The 9877-nt window shown below is 30.9% G+C and overlaps 1 protein-coding gene across 1 annotated transcript in view; it reads right to left on the bottom strand.

Annotated features, from left to right (window-relative positions):
• Positions 1–1402: 1402 nt before the first annotated feature.
• LOC130641178 (putative leucine-rich repeat-containing protein DDB_G0290503) overlaps positions 1403–9877 on the bottom strand; it is a 43053-nt gene continuing 34578 nt past the window's right edge. The window contains exon 19 of the mRNA XM_057447866.1: positions 1403–1816. The gene's annotated coding sequence lies outside the window, so the exon portion shown is untranslated. The remainder of the gene's footprint in view (positions 1817–9877) is intronic.

Raw genomic sequence — 9877 nt, 5'->3', positions numbered from 1 at the left:
TATGTGAGAAAAGATGCCAAATATGAGTATTTACCAAAAGAACTCAGCGTAGCTGAAATGTATAGGATGTACAGTGAGTGGTGCAGCAAAAAGGGGTACACCTTAGAAAACTATGCGTTTTATTATCGTGTCTTCAAGGAAAAATTTAATTTGAAGTTTCAACAGCCAAAAAAAGATAAATGCGACACATGTGAGGCATACAACAATCTTGACAAGACACAAATTGATAAAGAAGTTGAACAGTCTCAAAAGAACCATCTTCATGATAAAGATCGTGTTCGAGAGATTAAAGAAACCTGTAAAAAAATGGCCAGTGAAAATACTGATGTTCTTGCTGCAGCCTTTGATCTTCAAAAGGTCTTGCTATGTCCCTTCGGACAAACAAGTTCCTTTTACTATTCACGTAGATTAACCAACCACAATTTTACCATCACTGAGCTAGATAACATGGATACTTACTGTTATTTTTGGAATGAATCACAGTGTCGAAAGGGGTCAGTTGAAGTTGCAACTTGTTTGAAGAAGTTCATCCAAAAAAGATCCGAAGATGGAATTCGTGACTTTTTCTTATTTTGCGATAGATGTGGAGGACAAAACAACAATCGCATGATATTTATCATGCTATCTGATATAATGTACACGTGTGGGATCAATTCCATTACTTTAATCTATCTTGTGTCAGGTCATTCACATAGTGAGAATGACAATGCACATTCCATGATTGAACAAATGGTTAGGAATAAAACCATTTACACATCTGCTGAATGGGAAACTATTATCAAATGTGCTTTCAAAAAGAATCGATGTTTTCTGGAAGTTCTAAACCACAGAGATATTATTGATTACAAAAATGTATCTGCCTTTCCTGAATTCAATTCAGTGATGCTTGATAAGACAGAGGAGGAGATGACTGCCAAAGAGAAGGAGCAACAAAAGGCTTTAAATGAAACAATAGGTATGTCAAATAGGAAAGTAAACAAAGTCTACTGGTCAGAGATCGTTGAATTAAAATTTGAGTACAACAATCCTGAGCAAATCTTTTTTAAATACAGCTATGATGAGGGGTATCGCAAAGCTACATTTTCTGCTCCAAAAAGAGAAATAAGAAAGAAAGAATTGGTTCAGAGGAAAAAGCATATGGAAAAATATCCATTTCCTTGTGGTATTTCATCACAAAAAAAAGAAGATTTAAAGAAACTTTGTTCTAAAGGGTTGATTCCAGAACGACACCATTCCTTTTTTGATAACCTACCAGTTACAAAATGATTGTTACACTCTACCAGTGATTTCAATATTTCAATTTTATTTTTATTTTTTGTTCCATTTAAATTTTCCTAATTTATTTCTAGATTTAATATATTAACAATTTAGATAGACTGCAATACTAACAATATTCTCAAAATTATTTTACGAAACTTTTATTTTCATAAATGTTTGTCTCATTTATAAAGTAAATAACCTACAAAATAATGCAAAAACTTCTATTTTTAACTTTACATGCATACAAAGATTCTTGAACAACCTTGAACAATGTTTGATTAAACAAAAATTTCTAAGGGGTGGGACTTGGAGTCAGAGATTGTATCACAACGTGGCAGTGGAATGAGGGTATCAGTATCAAATGATTACCGCCCTTTCTCCATCTACAACATCGTGTTCTGAGAATATTTTATTTTTTATTTTTTGTTCCATTCAATCTAATTTATTTCTAGATTTAATAATATATTTACAAATGAAATTTATTTTTAAATAAACTTCTCTATTCTTGGCTCAATATCTTCTAAGATATCTGTTGCTATGTGCATTGTATAGTAGCCTAAAATAATGTAAAAAAAACTGCAATCAACTACTTCTATTTTTAACTAAACATGCATACAAAGGTTTTCACAAATCTTAAACAGTGTTTGATTAAACAAAAATTCTAAGGAAAGAAACGTGGGGTTTCACCACGTGGCAGTGAAATTAGGGTGGCAGTATCAAATGATACCTCCCTCCCCCTATCCATGACATCACGTGGTGAATATATTTAAATTTATTTGTATTTTCTGTTCCAATTGAATATTTCTAATTTATTTAACGATATATTTAGTAAATAGATAGACTGTGTATACTAGTAATGTTCTGCAAAAGGTTCTACTAAACTTCTATTTGCATGACCTTTTCTCTTCTCTTAACTGAATATCGTTTACAAGATTGTACTGTGTAACCAAAAAATTCAAAAACCAAACTGCAGTTAACTTCTTCTAACTTCAACTTACAAACTTTAAACCACGTTTTATAATTCCTTGACTTTTCATCCCTGAGGGTGGTGTTAGATTACTCTAGTCTTATTTATTTGAATTCTGATAATAAAATCAAAAAATATTACTTATAAAGTTAAAGTTTGCCCTGAGGTACATTTTCTATGATTCCGTCTGTAACATAAATTTTACGTGCCCTCATTAATACCAAGATCTTTAACAATTTTTTATAAAACTAGTTACTGACACCCAGGCCAAAGTCCAATAAAATGAACATTTCTTAAAGCAAATACTTTTTTTTTCCCAATGATTTTAACATTCATGTTTATTTTTCATTACCCCTTGATGTTATTTTTTAAAAAGTTAACGTTAAAAAGCCTTAAGTCACTTTTCTTTCAAAATTGGCTCCAAAACTGTCCAAATCCAAAAAAGTGTAAGACATATTTAAAGTATTCCAAATTACCTCTTTTATTACCAAAAATTTTCATTCTATGGCTAATAGGTCAAAAAATATTGTGAAGCCAATTTTTCTTCTTCTTCTTCTCAAAATAAGAGAAATGCAAAAAGGTTAACGTTAAAAAGCCTTAAGTCACTTTTCTTTCAAAATTGGCACAGAAAATGTCGATATCAAAAAAAGTGTAAGACATATTTAAAGTATCCTAAATTACCTCTTTTATTACCAAGAATTTTCATTTTTTGGCTAATAGCTCAAGAAATAACTCCAAGTCAATTTTTGTTTTTGCTTTTCCTCAAAATAAGAAAAATGCACTTAAGGCCTTTTTGTTTCAAAGCGACGATATTTGCTCCTATAATCACAATATTATCCACCTCTACCTTATAGAGTGCGATTCTGGAAGTACGTATGGCATTAAATTTGCCACAGGCTAACGACTATTATAAATATATGTATATTTGCTAAAAACCTAGGCAACTGCTAATACGTCTATATAAAATAATGATAAGGAACCCAGCGATTTATAATTGTGAGATTTTTTACTAACCAGCTACAAGGCTCGGTCAGCAAAAAGGGCAAAGACTTGTCGTGTACCTGAGTAAGTACGTTGGCAATATTATGACAAGCAATACCTAAGACCTAAGACGTGAAGTTATTTGGGATAGCACTGTAGAATTTATCATACTTCCATGAGAAGCATGGAAGTTTACTGTATCGAAAGGGTAAAGCATATATCATGTTATATTTTATATTTAGGGTTTATGAAGGTCCATGTCCAACAACTGAACCCTACATTGTTCCGTACGTATACGCATTGTTTTAACATATTGAATATCTCACAATTATGTGGCTTTTTGTTGATATAAGTTTTGATTTTGGTCTAATATAGGCTTAATTTGTTCAGATGACATTCTATTATGGATAGCGGTAAGTACCATGTAATGTAAAGTCACATGTATCAGATACACCTTCACATATGTAACATCTAACCACTTATTCTAAGAAATACAGGTGTTGTTCTTATTTTAGAATGCGCCTGAATGGGTACAAGAATATTGTAATCAACAACAAGTAAGCAATCAAACTTTGGATATCTACCAAAAATTTGCTAAAATTATTCATCATTCCCCTTATTGAGAGAAATTTAAAAAACATGAAATCCAAATGAGACAGGGACCAAATTTCTGCAGTAATGTTATGACTTAGTGTTACTTTTAAAACGACACCTATTAGGGTTCAACTTATTACATAGTTTGTTTCGCTTATTGAGAGCACAATTTCTGAAATTGCACCCCTTATGGAAATATAAAGCAGCAACCAAACACTGTAATTTCTAAAGTTGTTGATTAAAACTTAGGGCCAGTGCTGACAAGGTCTCCAATAACAACTTAGTCAATGTTAGCATTATTGCTAAAGATGTCATCAATTATACGAATATGGCTAAAAATTAGCTTAGACTTGAGATCTGTATAATATTTGTGTAATTACCATATTATGCTGCATCTAGCCATTGCCAATGAAAAAATATTCATCGACAACAAAAATACTCAAGTGAACGCTGTGAAGGTAGGACATTAAGTTTAACTTTCTCACTGAGTGTTTACGGTATATAGTATGTAACCAAAAGTCTAATACTAGAGCTTTTTTATTGTACATTGTTGATGCCGTAAAAGTTTGATCGAACACCCTAAGTTTTTATTTGTTTGTCATTGGGACAACAACTTTAAACATTGGTGTTTGTTCGAATTTTTACTGTATATAGTATGATAACCAAAATTCTTATACTGGAATTTTTCTTATTATACATTCGAGTTTTTGCGGTATGTGTATGATAACAAAAGGTCTTCTTTTTTAATTGTACATTGTTGATGCCGTAAAAGTTTGAGCAAACACCCTAAGTTTTTATTTGTTTGTCATTGGTACAAAAACTTTAAACATTGGTGTTTGTTCGAATTTTTACTGTATATAGTATGATAACCAAAATTCTTATACTGGAATTTTTCTTATTATACATTCGAGTTTTTGCGGTATGTGTATGATAACAAAAGGTCTTCTTTTTTAATTGTACATTGTTGATGCCGTAAAAGTTTGAGCAAACACCCTAAGTTTTTATTTGTTTGTCATTGGTACAAAAACTTTAAACATTGGTGTTTGTTCGAACTTTTACGGTATGTAGTATGATAACAAAAGGTCTTCTTTTTTATTGTACATTGTTGATGCCGTAAAAGTTTGATGAACACCCTAAGCTTTTAAATGTATGTCCGTGGGAAAAAAACTTTAAGCATTGGTGTTTGTTCGAACTTTTACGGTATGTAGTATGATAACAAACGGTCTTCTTTTTTATTGTACATTGTTGATGCCGTGAAAGTTTGATGAACACCCTAAGCTTTTAAATGTATGTCCGTGGGAAAAAAACTTTAAGCATTGGTGTTTGTTCAAACTTTTACGGTATATAGGATGATAACCAAAAGTTTTATCCTGAACTTTTTTTTATTGTACATACGAATTTTAACGGTATGTAGTAGTAAAAATTAGCTTAATCACACTAATTTTAAATCCCCTAAAGCGTATGAAAACATTTTATGTTTTACAAGACTTCACCCATTTTTTGGTAACACTACAACGTAAAATCCAAAGAAAAAAATTAGAGCTATATAATAGTTCGGTAAAGTTACCAAATTTTCCAATGTGTGACTACGAACACATAAAATGTTATGGAAAAAAAGTTAAATAGTTCGTATTGCATAGTATAGGTGGCAATTTGTTACTCTTAGTTTTTGACTAGTAATTTATGTAGGTGTAAATTTTTCTTATTCTACAGAATTAAAAAAAACTCATTAAAATTAGTGGTGAATTGCACTCTACGCCATGTAATTGCTGCCACCAATAACAACAAAGGCAATCTGCTAACAATGTCAATATTTTTTCTCATAAATTGGTGAATTTTATTAAGTTTACACAGTGAAAAGATTTCTTGGAAAGACTTTAGGAACATATGTATGATTCATTTGATATAAAACATTTTTTGACCTTAAAACATCTATCAACAGTCCAGGGTAAAGGTAGTGTTTATAAGCAGAAAACTAAAAGTTGTTTTTTGACTAGCTGTCAAAGTTAAAACAATGTCGAATCTCTTTTTTTTTAATTTTTTTGCATCTAGCAAAATTCAGTAATGCAAAATATTTTCTTATATCTTATTTATAGGAAACTCAACAACAAAATAGTGTTGTTCATTGGCGAAATAAACAAAAAGGATTTCTGGTTTTGAAGGTTCGGAGAGTAAGTGCGTTTTAAATAATGCATGTATTAATGCCAAGAAGTAATGCACTTCATGTTCTTGAAAAATACACTTTTTAAGTTATTTCTTTCCTTGAATAATATTAAAAATGTGGCGATAAGTTTCACATTTTGCATAGCATTGTATAAATCTGTTTCGGAAAAAGAGATTTCAGTCTCTCGATAAAATTTTTTTTCTCCTTCTCTTATTTTAGAATGCGACTGATTGGGTACAGTAATTTTGTAATTAACAAAAGTAAAAATTTTATTTGTATAATTTCTGTGTAATTACCATATCATGCTGCATCTAGCTGTTGTCAATGAAAAATATATTCATCGACAACAAAATTGCTCGACTGAACGCTGTAAAGGTCAGAAATCAATTTGAACTTTCTCACCGAGTGTTGTATATAGTATGATAACGAAAATTCTTATACTAAAGCTTCTTTATTGTACATTGCTGATGCCGTAAAAGTTTGATCAAACACCCTAAGTTTTGATTTGTATGTCCATAGAAAAAAAACTTTAAACAATTTAAATTTTTAGAGTATGTAGTAGTATGTACCTTTTCAAATAGTATATAAAAAATATATATATTTATATTTAGAGTTTTCCATAGTATGTCATTGTTATTTGTACGGGCTAGAAAATTTTCCAAGTAAATGTAAATTTATTAACTTTTATTGATAAATGCTTTTGTTGTTTTAAATTCCATGAGATTGAGGATGTGCTGACACGAGAAAAAAGGCGGTAGAAGTAAGTCAGTTATTTGAAATACCTTAAAACGTCAGAGTAATGTTCTGCATATAATAACCCTATCTTTACTGACCTTTTTTGCGCACTTAAGCACATTTCTGTAGCATACTTAATGTCCTCTGTGTATAGTTTGAACCAGATTGTTTATACAACAAAAAAAGGGGCATGCCTATTAATCATTGTTTTTTATTATATTCACAATTTGACATAACTTTTGATGACGTCATCTCAATTGAAACCTTTTTTGTACATTTAAATCGCAGGAAAATGAAAAAATAAAATAATGGATGAGGTTATTACACTTAAACATGAATTAAAGGAGAAAGAAAAGATAGAGGTAAGTGCATAAGCATTAAAATATGTATAACAGCTAAATAATACAAATTATCCCGGTGGAGAACTTATATAGATGTACTACTGTGTTATATAGTTGGTGAAGGACTTACATCTGAAATCTCTTTTTGGTACCTGTTTTCATCACTTACATTAAATGATTATTTAGTTATCTTGCAAAATTCAGACAGACTGTATGGGACAATATTCGTTTTTGTTTTACTGAATCATGTTGTTGTGAGTGTCTTATTCATAAATGAATTTGTAACCATACGAAAAAGTAAAATATGAGAAAGTATAAAATGTGAAATTAACTCACAAAATTTATGCCTAATTAACATTTACATTGTGAAATCTTGCAGCCACAAAGTAGAACGGTGGGTTAAAATTTTGGAAACTAGGCCTTTCTCACAAACTTCATAAAAAAATTACTTGACAATAGTTTGCCTTGTGATTTGATTTTAACCTCGTCTGGGGTATCTAGACAATATTATGACTGCGGCTTCCCAAACAAGGGCTGATTCTGACCCCCACTCTTTATAACTTTTGATAAACTTTTTTACATACAATTAGACTTAGAACACAATGTGTTCTAAGTCTAATTCTATGTAAATTATCTTCTTTCAATTTACTCTTCTTACTACATGTGTGTTGTTGTTTCGTTGATGTTTCCTTAATAGCAAAGAACTTTTTTGTTGCTGTTATGACGTTCTATATGGACTGTAAGAGCCTTATATTTTATGTAGTTGTTCTCTAAATATCAACTGTTGGTAGGTTCTGGTAAAAGGGGTAAATTAAAGGCCATGAAGATTATTTATTATTGCATTATTAATAATTTCTCTAATTTGATAAGAATGGTTAGGGTTATATTTAATTTCAAATGATGTTGTCCCAAGCATTATTACTTTTTTTTTTCATTGTGCGAATGCATTTTTTCCTATATTATTTTCTTTTAGAAGTATAACAGTAGTAATTGTGGAAAAGATAGTAGGTTGCTCGTGGAAAAATCCATGGGTTTGTCTGTCCCTTTTATGCTGGATTGCGTGCGTCTCGCTACTTGCTTGTCAAATTTAATATACATTACTGCCAATTTTGTCTAGATAAACATGGTTGGGAAAATGCCATGTTTTATGTTTAATATAAATTCCTTGACAAAATGTTGTGCTTAATTTAATCGTTCTTACCAATTCCCGCGTGTTTAAGAAATATTTACATTTTTAATGTAGGAATGCCAAGAATACCGAAATGATATGCAAGAACCAGTTCGTTCGTTCGAAGAGCGTGGAGGGGGGGGGGGGGGGGGGTGAGAAATGTAATTACTAAAAATGTTTTTAATATATTCTTAAATGATGATGTAACAATTTCTTTAAAAAATATTTTAAAACACAGTAACCACGAAGAAGAGGAAGATAGAAAGAAATTAAGAGAACTGGAAGAGGAAGATAGAAAGAAATTTAGGCAGCTTGAGGATAGACAGAGACGGAACAACTTAAGGATCCATGGGTTGCAGGAGAATGATGGTGAGAGCTGGGATGACACGAAAAAGAAAGTTTTAGATCAATTTGAGAATAAGCCTGGAGTTAGAAATGTTGTTATTGAGCGCGCGCATAGGATTGGAAAAAAGAACGAGGAGAAGGCATAACGAAACACTGACCAAGAAGATGTACAGAAACAACCAGCGCGAACTATTGATTTGAAGCTTCTAAATTATAAAGCTAAGACCGAACTTTCTTAAAAGAATACTAATAAACTCGCAGGGACAGGAATTTACATAAACGAAGAATTCTCGTATGAAACAAGAATGATTAGGAAGAAACTGTTTGGTGAGATGAAAACACACAGAGCAGAAGGAAAGTATGCTATCGTGTTATATGATAAATTGATAGTTCGAGAATTTAGGGATAGGATTGCTAATGCCTAATTTTGTTGCACATAGCCTAAGGCTACAAATAATTTTAGTAATTAAATTTTAATTCTAAAATGGTTGAACAAATGAACTACGAAAACTTAAACGATCCAGACATAAATTTTTACAATAATGAGATAACTAGAAATGCAAAATATTATAATCCAAATACAAACAATCTTTCTACAGAAATAGATATAAAATCTTTTTCAATACTTTATCTTAATGTTAGAAGCATACAAAAGAATTTTGAAAATTTTAAACATCTTTTACATAACCTGAAAGTCACATTTAAAATCATTTGCTTTACCGAAACGTGGTGTAATGATATAAATATGGAGAAAAACTCAAATTTTCGATTGCAAAATTACACAGTAATTCATCAAATTAGAAATTGCAAAAAGAAAGGCGGTAGGGTGTGCATGTTTATTCATAATTCTATTCTATTTAATCTAAAATCAGACAAGTGCGCTAACAATAACGACTGTGAGTATTAAGTATAGAGATAATAAACAAAGCAACTAAAAACATCCACATGCATTTACTCTACCGGCCACCCGCTGGATCAATAGAAAACTTTGAGAATCATGTGAAAAATATTCTTACGGATCACAAAGGCACGGGTAAAAACGTGTACCTCGTTGGTGATTTCAATCTAAACGTCCTTAATTTTTAACACAAACAAATCTGTTAAAAATTTTTTAACTTTTTTTCAAAATGGGTTTATCCCACTTATTAATAAAGCAACATGAGTGACGAGATCAAGTGCTACAGCCATAGATCATATCATTACCAACGATTTCACAAAGACAACAATTAAAACAGGGATAATTAAAACAGATATTTCTGATCATTTTCCAATTTTCATTACGTCACAAAAAACACAATTACACAATTGCTCTGAAAAAATAA

The sequence above is a fragment of the Hydractinia symbiolongicarpus genome, chromosome 4 (assembly GCF_029227915.1).
Source record: "Hydractinia symbiolongicarpus strain clone_291-10 chromosome 4, HSymV2.1, whole genome shotgun sequence".
Classification (NCBI taxonomy): domain Eukaryota; kingdom Metazoa; phylum Cnidaria; class Hydrozoa; order Anthoathecata; family Hydractiniidae; genus Hydractinia; species Hydractinia symbiolongicarpus.
This window is presented reverse-complemented; position numbering and strand designations above follow the sequence as displayed.